This window comes from Carcharodon carcharias, chromosome 6, assembly GCF_017639515.1.
Source record: "Carcharodon carcharias isolate sCarCar2 chromosome 6, sCarCar2.pri, whole genome shotgun sequence".
Taxonomy (NCBI): domain Eukaryota; kingdom Metazoa; phylum Chordata; class Chondrichthyes; order Lamniformes; family Lamnidae; genus Carcharodon; species Carcharodon carcharias.
The window spans coordinates 11,673,046-11,690,396 of record NC_054472.1 but is presented as its reverse complement, the minus strand read 5'-3'; positions in this window follow the sequence as shown (position 1 = coordinate 11,690,396).

Genomic DNA, 17,351 nt, shown 5'->3' with positions numbered 1-17,351 from the left:
TGTCGACCACACTATGAAAGGGGAATGCAGGTTCAGACTGCTGTCGATCTCAATGTGAAAGGGGAATGCAGGTTCAGACTGCGGTTGATCTCAGTGTGAAAGGGGAATGGAGGTTCAGACTGCTGTTGATCTCAGTGTGAAAGGGGAATGCAGGTTCAGACTGCTGTAGATCCCAGTGTGAAAGGGGAATGCTGGTTCAGACTGCTGTAGATCTCAGTGTGAAAGGGGAATGCAGGTTCAGACTGCTGTAGACCACTCTGTGAAAGGGGAATGCACGTTCAGACTGCTGTATATCTCAGTGTGAAAGAGGAATGCAGTTTCAGACTGCTGTAGACCTCAGTGTGAAAGGGGAATGCAGGTTCAGACTGCTGTAGATCTCAGTTTGAAAGGGGGATGCGGATTCAGACTGCTGTAGATCTCAGTGTGAAAGGGGAATGCAGGTTCAGACTGCTGTAGATCTCAGTGTGAAAGGGGAATGTAGCTTCAGACTGCTGTAGATTTCAGTGAGAAAGGCGAATGCAGGTTCAGACTGCGGTTTGTCTCAGTGTGAAAGGGGAATGCAGGTACAGACTGCTGCTGATCTCAGTGTGAAAGTAGAATGCAGGTTCACACTGCTATAGATCTCAGTGTGAAAGGGGAATGCAGGTTCAGATTGCTATAGTTCTCATTGTGAAAGGGAAATGCAGGTTCTGACTGCTGTAGATCGCAGTGTGAAAGTGGAATGCAGGTTCAGACTGCTGTAGATCCCAGTGTGAACTGGGAATACAGGTTCAGACCGCTGTTGATCTCAGTGTGAAAGGGAAATGCAGGTTCAGACTGCTGTAGATCCCAGTTTGAAAGGGGATTGCAGGTTCAGACTGCTGTAGACCACACTGTGAAAGGGGAATGCAGGTTCAGACTGCAGTATATCTCAGTGTGAAAGAGGAATGCAGCTTCAGACTGCTGTAGCTCACAGTGTGAAAGGGGGATGCTGATTCAGAGTGCTGAAGGTCTCAGTCTGAAAGGGGAATGCAGGTTCAGACTGCTGTAAGTCTCAGCGTGAAAGGGGAATGCAGGTTCAGACGGCTGTATTTCTCAGTGTGGAAGGGGAATGCAGTTTCAGACTACTGTAGACCACACTGTGAAAGGGGAATGCAGGTTCAGAATGCTGCAAGTCTCTGTGTGAAAGGGTAATGCAGTTTCAGACTGTTGTAGATCTCTGTGTGAAAGAGGAATGCAGGTTCAGACTGCTGTAGATCTCAGTGTGAAATGGGAATGTAGGTTCAGACTGCTGTAGATTTCAGTTTGACAGTGGAATACAGGTTCAGACTGCTGTAGATCTAAATTTGAAAGGGGAATGCGGGTTCAGACTGCGGTTGGTCTCAGTGTGAAAGGGGAATGCAGGTTCAGACTGCTGTAGATCCCAGTGTGAAAGGGGAATGTAGGTTCAGACTGCTGTAGATCTCAGTGTGAAAGGGGAATGCAGGTTCAGACTGCTGTAGACCACTCTGTGAAAGGGGAATGCAGGTTCAGACTGCTGTATATCTCAGTGTGAAAGAGGAATGCAGGTTCAGACTGCTGTAGACCTCAGTGTGAAAGGGGATTGCAGGTTCAGACTGCTGTCGACCACACTATGAAAGGGGAATGCAGGTTCAGACTGCTGTCGATCTCAATGTGAAAGGGGAATGCAGGTTCAGACTGCGGTTGATCTCAGTGTGAAAGGGGAATGGAGGTTCAGACTGCTGTTGATCTCAGTGTGAAAGGGGAATGCAGGTTCAGACTGCTGTAGATCCCAGTGTGAAAGGGGAATGCTGGTTCAGACTGCTGTAGATCTCAGTGTGAAAGGGGAATGCAGGTTCAGACTGCTGTAGACCACTCTGTGAAAGGGGAATGCACGTTCAGACTGCTGTATAGCTCAGTGTGAAAGAGGAATGCAGTTTCAGACTGCTGTAGACCTCAGTGTGAAAGGGGAATGCTGGTTCAGACTTCTGTGGATCTCATTGTGAAATGGGAATGTAGGTTCAGACTGCTGTAGATTTCAGTTTGACAGTGGAATGCAGGTTAAGACTGCTGTAGATCTAAATTTGAATGGGGAATGCAGGTTCAGGCTGCTGTATATCTCAGTGTGAAATGGGAATGCAGATTCCGACTCCTGTAGGTCTCCGAGTGAAAGGGGAACGTAGGTTCAGACTGCTGTAGATCTCAGTGTGAAAGGCGAATGTTGGTTCACAATGCTGTAGATCTCAGTGTGAAAGGGGAAGGAAGGTTCAGGCTGCTGTAGATCTCAGTGTGAAAGGGGAATGCAGGTTCAGACTGCTGTTGATCTCAGTGTGAAAGGGGAATGCAGGTTCAGACTGCAGTAGATCTCAGTGTGAAAGGGGAACGCAGGTTTAGACTGCTGTAGATCTCAGATTGAAAGGGGAATGCAGGTTCAGACTGCTGTAGATCTCAGTGTGAAAGGGGATTGCACGTTCACACTGCTGCAGGTCAAAATGTGAAAGGCGACTGCAGGTACAGACTGCTGCTGATCTCAGTGTGAAAGGGGAATGCAGGTTCAGACTGCTGTTGATCTCTGTGTGAAAGGGGAATGCATGTTCAGAATGCAGTAGATCTCAATGTGAAAGGGGAATGCAGGTTCAGACTGCTGTAGATCTCAGTGTGAATGTGGGAAGCGGATTCAGACTAATGTAGGTCTCAGTGTGAAAGGGGGATGCATATTCAGAATGCTGTAGATCTCAGTGTGAAAGCGGAATGCAGTTTCAGACTGCTGTAGATCACAGTGTGAAAGGGGGATGCTGATTTAGAGTGCTGAAGGTCTCAGTGTGAAAGAAGAATGCAGGTTCAGATTGCTGTAAGTCTCAGCGTGCAAGGGGAATGCAAGTTCAGACGGCTCTCCTTCTCAGTGTGGAAGGGGAATGCAGGTTCAGACTACTGTAGACCACACTGTGAAAGGTGAATGCAGGTTCAGAATGCTGCAGGTCTCTGTGTGAAAGGGGAATGCAGGTTCAGACTGTTTTAGACCTCTGTGTGAAAGAGGAATGCAGGTTCAGACTGCTGTAGATCTCAGTGTGAAAGGGAAATGCTGGTTTAGACTTCTGTGAATCTCATTGTAAAATGGGAATGTAGGTACAGACTGCTGTAGATCTCAGTTTGACAGTGGAATGCAGGTTAAGACTGCTGTAGATCTCAGTGTGAAAGGGGAATGCAGGTTCAGACTGCTGTAGATCTCAGTGTGAAAGGGGAATGCAGCTTCAGACTGCTGTAGATTTCAGTGAGAAAGGCGAATGCAGGTTCAGACTGCGGTTTGTCTCAGTGTGAAAGGGGAATGCAGGTACAGACTGCTGCTGATCTCAGTGTGAAAGTAGAATGCAGGTTCACACTGCTATAGATCTCAGTGTGAAAGGGGAATGCAGGTTCAGATTTCTATAGTTCACATTGTGAAAGGGAAATGCAGGTTCTGACTGCTGTAGATCGCAGTGTGAAAGGGGAATGCAGGTTCAGACTGCTGTAGATCCCAGTGTGAACTGGGAATACAGGTTCAGACCGCTGTTGATCTCAGTGTGAAAGGGAAATGCAGGTTCAGACTGCTGTAGATCCCAGTTTGAAAGGGGATTGCAGGTTCAGACTGCTGTAGACCACACTGTGAAAGGAGAATGCAGGTTCAGACTGCAGTATATCTCAGTGTGAAAGAGGAATGCAGCTTCAGACTGCTGTAGCTCACAGTGTGAAAGGTGGATGCTGATTCAGAGTGCTGAAGGTCTCAGTCTGAAAGGGGAATGCAGGTTCAGACTGCTGTAAGTCTCAGCGTGAAAGGGGAATGCAGGTTCAGACGGCTGTATTTCTCAGTGTGGAAGGGGAATGCAGTTTCAGACTACTGTAGACCACACTGTGAAAGGGGAATGCAGGTTCAGAATGCTGCAAGTCTCTGTGTGAAAGGGTAATGCAGTTTCAGACTGTTGTAGATCTCTGTGTGAAAGAGGAATGCAGGTTCAGACTGCTGTAGATCTCAGTGTGAAATGGGAATGTAGGTTCAGACTGCTGTAGATTTCAGTGTGACAGTGGAATACAGGTTCAGACTGCTGTAGATCTAAATTTGAAAGGGGAATGCGGGTTCAGACTGCGGTTGGTCTCAGTGTGAAAGGGGAATGCAGGTTCAGACTGCTGTAGATCCCAGTGTGAAAGGGGAATGCAGGTTCAGACTGCTGTAGATCTCAGTGTGAAAGGGAAATGCAGGTTCAGACTGCTGTAGACCACTCTGTGAAAGGGGAATGCAGGTTCAGACTGCTGTATATCTCAGTGTGAAAGAGGAATGCAGGTTCAGACTGCTGTAGACCTCAGTGTGAAAGGGGATTGCAGGTTCAGACTGCTGTCGACCACACTATGAAAGGGGAATGCAGGTTCAGACTGCTGTCGATCTCAATGTGAAAGGGGAATGCAGGTTCAGACTGCGGTTGATCTCAGTGTGAAAGGGGAATGGAGGTTCAGACTGCTGTTGATCTCAGTGTGAAAGGGGAATGCAGGTTCAGACTGCTGTAGATCCCAGTGTGAAAGGGGAATGCTGGTTCAGACTGCTGTAGATCTCAGTGTGAAAGGGGAATGCAGGTTCAGACTGCTGTAGACCACTCTGTGAAAGGGGAATGCACGTTCAGACTGCTGTATAGCTCAGTGTGAAAGAGGAATGCAGTTTCAGACTGCTGTAGACCTCAGTGTGAAAGGGGAATGCAGGTTCAGACTGCTGTAGATCTCAGTTTGAAAGGGGGATGCGGATTCAGACTGCTGTAGATCTCAGTGTGAAAGGGGAATGCAGGTTCAGACTGCTGTAGATCTCAGTGTGAAAGGGGAATGCAGCTTCAGACTGCTGTAGATTTCAGTGAGAAAGGCGAATGCAGGTTCAGACTGCGGTTTGTCTCAGTGTGAAAGGGGAATGCAGGTACAGACTGCTGCTGATCTCAGTGTGAAAGTAGAATGCAGGTTCACACTGCTATAGATCTCAGTGTGAAAGGGGAATGCAGGTTCAGATTGCTATAGTTCTCATTGTGAAAGGGAAATGCAGGTTCTGACTGCTGTAGATCGCAGTGTGAAAGGGGAATGCAGGTTCAGACTGCTGTAGATCCCAGTGTGAACTGGGAATACAGGTTCAGACCGCTGTTGATCTCAGTGTGAAAGGGAAATGCAGGTTCAGACTGCTGTAGATCCCAGTTTGAAAGGGGATTGCAGGTTCAGACTGCTGTAGACCACACTGTGAAAGGGGAATGCAGGTTCAGACTGCAGTATATCTCAGTGTGAAAGAGGAATGCAGCTTCAGACTGCTGTAGCTCACAGTGTGAAAGGGGGATGCTGATTCAGAGTGCTGAAGGTCTCAGTCTGAAAGGGGAATGCAGGTTCAGACTGCTGTAAGTCTCAGCGTGAAAGGGGAATGCAGGTTCAGACGGCTGTATTTCTCAGTGTGGAAGGGGAATGCAGTTTCAGACTACTGTAGACCACACTGTGAAAGGGGAATGCAGGTTCAGAATGCTGCAAGTCTCTGTGTGAAAGGGTAATGCAGTTTCAGACTGTTGTAGATCTCTGTGTGAAAGAGGAATGCAGGTTCAGACTGCTGTAGATCTCAGTGTGAAATGGGAATGTAGGTTCAGACTGCTGTAGATTTCAGTTTGACAGTGGAATACAGGTTCAGACTGCTGTAGATCTAAATTTGAAAGGGGAATGCGGGTTCAGACTGCGGTTGGTCTCAGTGTGAAAGGGGAATGCAGGTTCAGACTGCTGTAGATCCCAGTGTGAAAGGGGAATGTAGGTTCAGACTGCTGTAGATCTCAGTGTGAAAGGGAAATGCAGGTTCAGACTGCTGTAGACCACTCTGTGAAAGGGGAATGCAGGTTCAGACTGCTGTATATCTCAGTGTGAAAGAGGAATGCAGGTTCAGACTGCTGTAGACCTCAGTGTGAAAGGGGATTGCAGGTTCAGACTGCTGTCGACCACACTATGAAAGGGGAATGCAGGTTCAGACTGCTGTCGATCTCAATGTGAAAGGGGAATGCAGGTTCAGACTGCGGTTGATCTCAGTGTGAAAGGGGAATGGAGGTTCAGACTGCTGTTGATCTCAGTGTGAAAGGGGAATGCAGGTTCAGACTGCTGTAGATCCCAGTGTGAAAGGGGAATGCTGGTTCAGACTGCTGTAGATTTCAGTGTGAAAGGGGAATGCAGGTTCAGACTGCTGTAGACCACTCTGTGAAAGGGGAATGCACGTTCAGACTGCTGTATAGCTCAGTGTGAAAGAGGAATGCAGTTTCAGACTGCTGTAGACCTCAGTGTGAAAGGGGAATGCAGGTTCAGACTGCTGTAGATCTCAGTTTGAAAGGGGGATGCGGATTCAGACTAATGTAGATCTCAGTGTGAAAGGGGGATGCAGATTCAGAGTGCTGTAGATGTCAGTGTGAAAGCGGAATCCAGTTTCAGACTGCTGTAGATCACACTGTGCGAGGGGAATGCAGGTTCAGACTGCTGTAAGTCTCAGCGTGAAAGGGGAATGCAGATTCAGACGGCTGTAATTCTCTTTGTGGAAGGGGAATGCAGGTTCAGACTACTGTAGACCACACTGTGAAAGGGGAATGCAGGTTCAGAATGCTGCAGGTCTCTGTGTGAAAGGGTAATGCAGGTTCAGACTGTTGTAGATCTCTGTGTGAAAGATGAATGCAGGTTCAAACTGCTGTAGATCTCAGTGTGAAAGGGAAATGCAGGTTCAGACTTCAGTGGATCTCATAGTGAAGTGGGAATGTAGATTCAGACTACTGTAGATCTCCGTTTGACAGTGGAATGCAGGTTATAACTGCTGTAGATCTAAGTTTGAAAGGGAAATGCAGGTTCAGGCTGCTGTATATCTCAGTGTGAAATGGGAATGCAGGTTCAGACTCCTGTAGATCTCAGTGTGAAATGGGAATGTAGGTTCAGACTGCTGTAGATTTCAGTTTGACAGTGGAATACAGGTTCAGACTGCTGTAGATCTAAATTTGAAAGGGGAATGCAGGTTCAGACTGCGGTTGGTCTCAGTGTGAAAGGGGAATGCAGGTTCAGACTGCGGTTGATCTCAGTGTGAAAGAGGAATGCAGGTTCAGACTGCTGTAGATCCCAGTGTGAAATGGGAATGCAGGCTCAGACTGCTGTAGATCTCAGTGTGAAAGGGAAATGCAGGTTCAGACTGCTGTAGATCTCAGTGTGAATGTGGGATGCGGATTCAGTCTAATGTAGATCTCAGTGTGAAAGGGGGATGCATATTCAGAATGGTGTAGATCTCAGTGTGAAAGCGGAATGCAGTTTCAGACTGTTGTAGATCACAGTGTGAAAGGGGGATGCTGATTTAGAGTGCTGAAGGTCTCAGTGTGAAAGAAGAATGCAGGTTCAGATTGCTGTAAGTCTCAGCGTGAAAGGGGAATGCAAGTTCAGACGGCTCTCCTTCTCAGTGTGGAAGGGGAATGCAGGTTCAGACTACTGTAGACCACACTGTGAAAGGTGAATGCAGGTTCAGAATGCTGCAGGTCTCTGTGTGAAAGGGGAATGCAGGTTCAGACTGTTTTAGACCTCTGTGTGAAAGAGGAATGCAGGTTCAGACTGCTGTAGATCTCAGTGTGAAAGGGAAATGCTGGTTTAGACTTCTGTGAATCTCATTGTAAAATGGGAATGTAGGTACAGACTGCTGTAGATCTCAGTTTGACAGTGGAATGCAGGTTAAGACTGCTGTAGATCTCAGTGTGAAAGGGGAATGCAGGTTCAGACTGCTGTAGATCTCATTGTGAAAGGGGAATGCAGCTTCAGACTGCTGTAGATTTCAGTGAGAAAGGCGAATGCAGGTTCAGACTGCGGTTTGTCTCAGTGTGAAAGGGGAATGCAGGTACAGACTGCTGCTGATCTCAGTGTGAAAGTAGAATGCAGGTTCACACTGCTATAGATCTCAGTGTGAAAGGGGAATGTAGGTTCAGATTGCTATAGTTCACATTGTGAAAGGGAAATGCAGGTTCTGACTGCTGTAGATCGCAGTGTGAAAGGGGAATGCAGGTTCAGACTGCTGTAGACCACACTGTGAAAGGGGAATGCAGGTTCAGACTGCAGTATATCTCAGTGTGAAAAAGGAATGCAGCTTCAGACTGCTGTAGCTCACAGTGTGAAAGGGGGATGCTGATTCAGAGTGCTGAAGGTCTCAGTCTGAAAGGGGAATGCAGGTTCAGACTGCTGTAAGTCTCAGCGTGAAAGGGGAATGCAGGTTCAGACGGCTGTATTTCTCAGTGTGGAAGGGGAATGCAGTTTCAGACTACTGTAGACCACACTGTGAAAGGGGAATGCAGGTTCAGAATGCTGCAAGTCTCTGTGTGAAAGGGTAATGCAGTTTCAGACTGTTGTAGATCTCTGTGTGAAAGAGGAATGCAGGTTCAGACTGCTGTAGATCTCAGTGTGAAATGGGAATGTAGGTTCAGACTGCTGTAGATTTCAGTTTGACAGTGGAATACAGGTTCAGACTGCTGTAGATCTAAATTTGAAAGGGGAATGCAGGTTCAGACTGCGGTTGGTCTCAGTGTGAAAGGGGAATGCAGGTTCAAACTGCGGTAGATCTCTGTGTGAAAGGAGAATGCAGGTTCAGACTGCTGCAGATCTCAGTGTGAAAGGTTAATGCAGGTTCAGACAGCTGTAGGTCTCAATGTGAATGGGGAATGCAGGTGCAGACTGCTGCAGATCTCAGTGTGAAAGGGGAATGCAGGTTCAGATTGCTGTAGATCTCAGTGTGAATAGGGAATGCAGGTTCAGACTGCTGTAGATCTCAGTGTGAAAGGGGAATGCGGGTTCACCCTGCTTCAGATCTCACTGTGAAAGGGGTATGCAAGTTCAGACTGCTGCAGGTCGCAGTGTGAAAAGGGAATGCAGGTTCAGACTGCTGTAGATCTCAGTGTGAAATGGGAATGCAGGTTCAGACAGCTGCAGTTCTCAGTGTGAAAGGATAATGCAGTTTCAGACTGCTGTAGATCTCAGTGTCAAAGGTGAATGCAAGTTCAGAGTGCTGTAGATCACAGTGTGAAAGAAGAGTTCAGGTTCAGACTGCTGTCGATCGCTGGATGAAAGGGGAATGCAGGTTCCCATTGCTGTAGATCTCAGTGTGTAAGGGGAATGAAGGTTCAGACTGTTGTAGATCTCAGTGTGAAAGGGGAAAGCAGGTTCAGACTGCTGCAGATCTAATTGTGAAAGTGGAATACAGGTTCAGACTGCTGCAGGTCTTTGTCTGAAAGCATAATGCAGTTTCAGACTGGTGTAGGTCTCAGTGTGAAAGGGGAATGCAGGTTCAGACTGCTGTAGGTCTCAGTTTGAAAGGGGAATGCAAGTTCAGACTGCGGTAGATCTCTGTGTGAAAGGAGAATGCAGGTTCAGACTGCTGCAGATCTCAGTGTGAAAGGTTAATGCAGGTTCAGACAGCTGTAGGTCTCAATGTGAATGGGGAATGCAGGTTCAGACTGCTGCAGATCTCAGTGTGAAAGGGGAATGCAGGATCAGACTGCTGTAGGTCTCAGTGTGAAAGGGGAATGCAGTTTCAGACTGCTGTAGATCTCAGTGTGAAGGTTAATGCAGGTTCAGACAGCTATAGGTCTCAATGTGAATGGGGAATGCTGGTTCAGACTGCTGTAGATCTCAGTGTGAGAGGGGAATGCAGGTTCAGATGGCTGTAGATCTCTGTGTGAAAGGGGAATACATGTTCAGACTGCTGTAGATCTCAGTGTTAACGGGGAACGCAGGTTCAGACTGCTGTAGATCTCAGTGTGAAAGGGGAATGCAGGTTCAGACTGCTATAGATCTCAGTGTGAAAGGGGAATGCAGTTTCAGACAGCGGCAGGTCTCAGTGTGAAATTGTAATCTTGTTTCAGGCTGCAGTAGATCTCAGTCTGTAGGGGGATTTCAGGTTCAGACTGCTGTAGATCTCAGCGTTAAAGGGGAATGCAGGTTTACATTGCTGCAGATCTCAGTGTGAATTGGAATGTTGTTTCAGACCCCCGCATGTCTCATTGTGAAATGGGAGTGGAGGTTCAGACTGCCGCAGGTCTCATTGTGAAAGGGGTATGCAGGTTCAGAAATCTGTAGATCTCAGTGTGAAAGTGGAATGCACGTTCAGACTGCTGTAGATCTCAGTGTGAAAGGCGAATGCAGGTTCAGACAGTTTTTGATCTCAGTGTCAAAGGTTAATGCAGGTTCAGACTGCTATAGGTCTCAATGTGAAAGGGGAATGCAGGTTCAGACTGCTGTACGTCTCAGTGTGAAATGGTAATTCAGGTTCATATTGCTGCAAATCTCAGTGTGAAATGGTAATGCAGGTTCATACTGCTATAGGTCTCAGTGTGAAAGGGGAATGCAGGTTCAGACTGCTGTAGGTCTCAGTTTGAAAGGGGAATGCTGGTTCAGACTGCTGTAGGTCTCAGTGTGAAAGTGGAATGCAGGTTCAGGCTGCTGTAGATTTCAGTGTGAAAAGGGAATGCTGGTTCAGACAGCTGTAGGTCTCAGTGTGTAAAGGGAATGCAGATTCAGACTGCTGACGATCTCACTTTGAAAGAGAATGCAGGTTAAAACTGCTGTAGGTCTCAGTGTGAAAGGGGAATACATGTTCAGACTACTGTCGATCTCAGTGTGAAAGTGCAATGCAGCTTCAGACTGCTGGAGGTCTCATTGTGAAAGGGGAATGCAGGTTCAGACTGCTGTTAGATCTCAGTTTGAAAGGTTAATGCCAGTTCAGACAGCTATAGGTCTCAATGTGAAAGGTGAATGCAAGCTCAGAGTGCTGTAGATCACAGTGTGAAAGGGGAGTTCAGGTTCAGACTGCTGTAGATAGCTGCATGAAAGGGGAATGCAGGTTCCCATTGCTGTAGAACTCAGTGTGTAATGGGAATGAAGGTTCAGACTGCTGTAGATCTCAGTGTGAAAGGGGAAAGCCGTTTCAGATTGCTGCAGATCTAATTGTGAAAGTGGAATACAGGTTCAGACTACTGCAGGTCTTTGTCTGAAAGCATAATGCATTTTCAGACGGGTGTAGGTCTCAGTGTGAAAGGGGAATGCAGGTTCAGACTGCTGTACATCTCAGTTTGAAATGGTAATGCAGGTTCATAATGCTGCACGTCTCAGTTTGAAATGGTAATGCAGGTTCATACTGCTATAGGTCTCAGTGTGAAAGGGGAATGCAGGTTCAGACTGCTGTAGGTCTCAGTTTGAAAGGGGAATGCAGGTTCAGACTGCTGTAGATCTCAGGGTGAAAGGTGAATGCAGGATCAGACTGCTGTAGGTCTCACGGTGAAAGGGGAATGCAGGTTCAGGCAGCCGTAGGACTCAGTGTGAAAGGCGAATGCAGGTTCAGACAGCTGTAGATCTAAATGTGAAAGGGGAATGCAGGTTCAGATTGCTGTAGATCTCTGTGTGAAAGGGGAATACATGTTCAGAATGCTGTACATCTCAGTGTGAAAGGGAATGCAGGTTCACACAGCTGTAGATCTCAGTGTGAAAGGGGAATACATGTTCAGACTGCTGCAGGTCTCAGAGTGAAAAGGAAATGCATGTTCAGACTGCAGTAGGACTCAGTGTGAAAGGGGAATGCGGAGTAAGACGGCTGAAGTTCTCAGTGTGAAATGGGAATGCAGGTTCAGACTGCTGCAGATCTCAGTGTGAAAGGGGAATGCAAGTTCAACTGCTGTAGATCTCATTGTGAAAGTGGAATGCAAGTTCAACTGCTGTAGATCTCAGTGTGAAAGTGGAATGCAAGTTCAATTGCTGTAGATCTCAGTGTGAAAGTGCAATGCAGGGTCATAGTGCTGTAGTCTCAGTGTGAAAGGGGAATGCAGGTTCAGACTCCTGTAGATATCAGTGTGAAAGGTGAATGCAGGTTCAGACTGCTGTAGGTCTCAGAATGAAAGGGGAATGCAAGTTAAGAAGCCGTAGGACTCAGTGTGAAAGGGGAATGCAGGTCCAGACTGCTGTAGATCTCAGTGTGAAAGGGGAATACATGTTCAGACTGCTGTAGATCTCACTGTGAAACGGGAATGCAGGTTCACACTGCAGTATATCTCAGGGTGAAAGGGGAATACATGTTCAGACTGCTGGAGATCTCAGTGTGAAAGGGGAATGCAGGTTCAGACTGCTGTAGATCTCAGTGTGAAAGGGGAATACATGTTCAGACTGCTGTAGATCTCACTGTGAAAGGGGAATGCAGGTTCAGACTACTGTAGATGTCAGTGTGAAAGGGGAATACATGTTCAGACTGCTGGAGATCTCAGTGTGAAAGGGGAATGCAGGTTCAGACTGCTGTAGGTCTCAGTGTGAAAAGGGAATGCAGGTTCAGACTGCTATAGTTCTCAGTGTGAATGGGGAATGCAGGATCAGACTGCTGTAGATCTCAGTGTGAAAGGAGAATGCACGTTCAGACTGATGTAGATCTAAGGACGAAAGTGGACTGCATGTTCACACTGCTGTAGATCTCAGTGTGAAAGGGGAATGCAGGTTCACACTGCTGTAGATCTCAGTGTGAAAGGGGAATACATGTTCAGACTGCTGTAGATCTCAGTGTGAAGGGGGAATACATGTTCAGACTACTATAGATCTCAGTGTGAAAGTGCAATGCAGCTTCAGACTGCTGTAGGTCTCAGTGTGAAAGGGGAATGCAGGTTCAGGCAGCCGTAGGATTCAGTGTGAAAGGGAAATGCAGATTAATATGGCTGAAGGTCTCAGAGTGAAAGGGTAATTCAGTTTCAGACTGCTGTAGATCTCAGTGTCAAAGGTGAATGCAGGTTCAGACTGCTGTAGATCTCAGTGTGAAAGGGGAGTTCAGGTTCAGACTGCTATAGATCTCAGTGTGAAAGGGGAATGCAGGTTCAGACTGCTGTAGACCTCAGTGTGGATGGGGAGTTCAGGTTCAGAGGGCTGTAGATCTCAGCGGGAAAGGGGAATGCATGTTCACATTGCTGCAGATCTCATTGTGAAGTGGGAATGGAGCTTCAGACTGCTGCATGTCTCATTGTGAAAGGTGAATGCAGGTTCATACTGCAGTAGATCTCAGTGTGAAAGTGGAATGCAGGTTCAGACTGCTGAAGATCTCAGCGTGAAAGTGGAATGCAGGTGCACATTGCTGCAGATCTCAGTGTGAAATGGGAATTGAGGTTCAAACTGCTGCAAGTCACATTGTGAAAGGGGAATGCAAGTTCAGACAGCTGTAGATCTAAATGTGAAAGGGAAATGCAGGTTCAGACTGCTGTAGATCTCTGTGTGAAAGAGGAATACATCTTCAGACTGCTGTACATCTCAGTGTGAAAGGGAATGCTGGTTTCCACTGCTGTAGATCTCAGTGTGAAAGGGGAATACATTTTCAGACTGCTGCAGGTCTCAGTGTGAAAGTTTAATGCAGGGTCAGACTACTGTAGATCTCAGTGTGAAAGGTGAATGCAGGTTCAGACTGCTGACGGTCTCAGTGTGAAAGGGGAATGCAGGTTCAGGCAGCCGTAGGACTTAGTGTGAAAGTGAAATTCAGATTAAGACGGCTGAAGTTCTCAGTGTGGAATTGAATTGCAGGTTCAGAATGCTGTAGATCTCAGTGTGAAAGGGGAATGCAAGTTCAACTGCTGTAGATCTCAGTGTGAAAGTGGAATGCAAGTTCAACTGCTGTAGATCTCAGTGTGAAAGTGGAATGCAAGTTCAACTGCTGTAGATCTCAGTGTGAAAGTGGAATGCAGAGTCATACTGCTGCACATCTCAGTGTGAAAGGGTAATGCAGGGTCAGACTACTGTAGATCTCAGTGTGTAAGGTGAATGCAGGTTCACACTGCTGTAGGTCTCAGTGTGAAAGGGGAATGCAGGTTCAGGCAGCCGTAGGACTCAGTGTGAAAGGGGAATGCAGATTAAGACGCCTGAAGTTCTCAGTGTGAAAGGGGAATGCAGGTTAAGCAGCCGTCGGTCTCAGTGTGAAAGGGGAATGCTGGGTCATACTGCTGTAGATCCCAGGGTGAAAGGGGGATGCAGGTTCAGACTGCTGTAGATTTCAGGGTCAAAGGAGAATGGAGGTACAAACTTTTGTAGATCTCAGTGTGAATGTGGAATGGAAGTTCAGACTGCAGTAGTTCTCAGTGTGAAAGGGGAATGCAGGTTCAGACTGCTGTACATCTCAGTGGGAAAGGGGAATGCAGGTTCAGACTGCTGTACATCTCAGTGTGAAAGGGGATTGCAGGTTCAGACAGCTGTAGATCTCAATGTGAAAGTGGAATGCAAGTTCACACTGCTGTAGTTCTCAGTGTGAAATCGGTATGCCGGTTCAGACTGGTATTGATCTCATTGTGAAAGTTGAATGCAGGTTCAGACTGCTGTGGATCTCAGTGTGAAAGGGAAATGCAGGTTCAGACTGCTGTAGATCTCAGTGTGAAAGTGGAATGCATGTTCACACTGCCGTAGATCTCAATGTGAAAGGGGAATTCAGGTTCAGACTGCTGTAGATCTCAGTGTGAAAGGGTCATGCAGGTTCAGATTGCTGTAGATCTCAGTGTGAAAGGGGAGTTCAGGTTCAGAATGCTGCAGATCTCAGTGTGAAATGGGAATAGAGGTTCAAACTGCAGCAGGTCTCATTTTGAAAGGGGAATGCATGTTCGGACTGCTGTGGATCTCAGTGTGAAAGGAAAATGCAGCTTGAGACTGCAGTAGGACTCAGTGTTAAAGGGGAATGCAGATTAAGACGGCTGAAGTTCTCAGTGTGAAATGGGAATGCAGGTTCATTCTGCTGTGGGTCTCAGTGTGAAAGGGGAATGCAAGTTCAACTGCTGTAGATCTCATGGTGAAAGTGGAATGCAAGTTCAAGTGCTGTAGATCTCAGTGTGAAAGTGGAATGCAAGTTCAACTGCTGTAGATCTCTGTGTGAAAGTGGAATGCAGGGTCATACTGCTGTAGTCTCAGTGTGAAAGGGGAATGCAGGTTCAGACTACTGTAGATCTCAGTGTGAAAGGTGAATGCAGGATCAGACTGCTGCCGGTCTCACAGTGAAAGGGGAATGCAGGTTCAGGCAGCCGTTGGACTCAGTGTGAAAGGCGAATGCAGGTTCAGACAGCTGTAGATCTAAATGTGAAAGGGGAATGCAGGTTCAGATTGCTGTAGATCTCAGTGTGAAACGGGAATACATGTTCAGACTGCTGTACATCTCAGTGTGAAAGGGAATGCAGGTTCACACAGCTGTAGATCTCAGTGTGAAAGGGGAATACATGTTCAGACTGCTGCAGGTCTCAGAGTGAAAAGGAAATGCAGGTTCAGACTGCAGTAGGACTCAGTGTGAAAGGGGAATGCAGAGTAAGACGGCTGAAGTTCTCAGTGTGAAATGCGAATGCAGGTTCAGACTGCTGCAGATCTCAGTGTGAAAGGGGAATGCAAGTTCAACTGCTGTAGATCTCATTGTGAAAGTGGAATGCAAGTTCAATTGCTGTAGATCTCAGTGTGAAAGTGGAATGCACGGTCATACTGCTGTAGTCTCAGTGTGAAAGGGGAATGCAGGTTCAGACTACTGTAGATCTCAGTGTGAAAGGTGAATGCAGTTTCAGACTGCTGTAGGTCTCAGAGTGAAAGGGGAATGCAGGCTGAGGCAGCCGTAGGACTCAGTGTGAAAGGGGAAAGCAGGTTAAGCAGCCGTAGGACTCAGTGTGAAAGGGGAATGCAGCTCCAGACTGATGTAGATCTCAGTGTGAAAGGGGAATACCAGTTCAGACTGCTGTAGATCTCACTGTGAAAGGGGAATGCAGGTTCACACTGCTGTAGATCTCAGTGTGAAAGGGGAATACATGTTCAGACTGCTGGAGATCTCAGTGTGAAAGGGGAATGCAGGTTCAGACTGCTGTAGGTCTCAGTGTGAAAGGGGAATACATGTTCAGACTGCTGGAGATCTCAGTGTGAAAGGGGAATGCAGGTTCAGACTGCTGTAGGTCTCAGTGTGAAAATGGAATGCAGGTTCAGACTACTGTAGATCTCAGTGTTAAAGTGGAATGCAGGTTCAGACAGCTGCAGGACTCAGAGTGAAAGGGGAATGCAGGTTCAGGCAGCCGTAGGATTCAGTGTGAAATGGGAATGCAGGTTCAGACTGCTATAGTTCTCAGTGTGAATGGGGAATGCAGGTTCAGACTGCTGTATATCTCAGTGTGAAAGGAGAATGCACGCTCAGACTGATGTAGATCTAAGGGCGAAAGTGGACTGCATGTTCACACTGCTGTAGATCTCAGTGTGAAAGGGGAATGCAGGTTCACACTGCTGTAGATCTCAGTGTGAAAGGGGAATACATGTTCAGACTGCTGTAGATCTCAGTGTGAAGGGGGAATACATGTTCAGACTACTATAGATCTCAGTGTGAAAGTGCAATGCAGCTTCAGACTGCTGTAGGTCTCAGTGTGAAAGGGGAATGCAGGTTCAGGCAGCCATAGGATTCAGTGTGAAAGGGAAATGCATATTAATATGGCTGAAGGTCTCAGAGTGAAAGGGTAATTCAGTTTCAGACTGCTGTAGATCTCAGTGTCAAAGGTGAATGCAGGTTCAGACTGCTGTAGACCTCAGTGTGGATGGGGAGTTCAGGTTCAGAGGGCTGTAGATCTCAGCGTGAAAGGGGAATGCAGGTTCAGACTGCTGTAGATCTCAGCGTGAAAGGGGAATGCAGGTTCACATTGCTGCAGATCTCAGTGTGAAATGGGAATGGAGGTTCAAACTGTTGCAAGTCTCATTGTGAAAGGGGAATGCAAGTTCAGACAGCTGTAGATCTAAATGTGAAAGGGGAATGCAGGTTCAGACTGCTGTAGATCTCTGTGTGAAAGGGGAATACATCTTCAGACTGCTGTACATCTCAGTGTGAAAGGGAATGCAGGTTCACACTGCTGTAGATCTCAGTGTGAAAGGGGAATACATGTTTAGACTGCTGGAGATCTCAGTGTGAAAGGCGAATGCAGGTTCAGACTGCTGTAGATCTCAGTGTGAAAGGGGAATACATGTTCAGACTGCTGTAGATCTCACTGTGAAAGGGGAATGCAGGTTCACACTGCTGTAGATCTCAGTGTGAAAGGGGAATACATGTTCAGACTGCTGGAGATCTCAGTGTGAAAGGGGAATGCAGGTTCAGACTGCTGTAGGTCTCAGTGTGAAAGGGGAATACATGTTCAGACTGCTGGAGATCTCAGTGTGAAAGAGTAATGCAGGGTCAGACTACTGTAGATCTCAGTGTGAAAGGGGAATGCAGGTTCAGGCAGCCGTAGGACTCAGTGTGAAAGGGGAATGCAGATTAAGACGGCTGAAGTTCTCAGTGTGAAAGGGGAATGCAGGTTAAGCAGCCGTCAGACTCAGTGTGAAAGGTGAATGCTGGG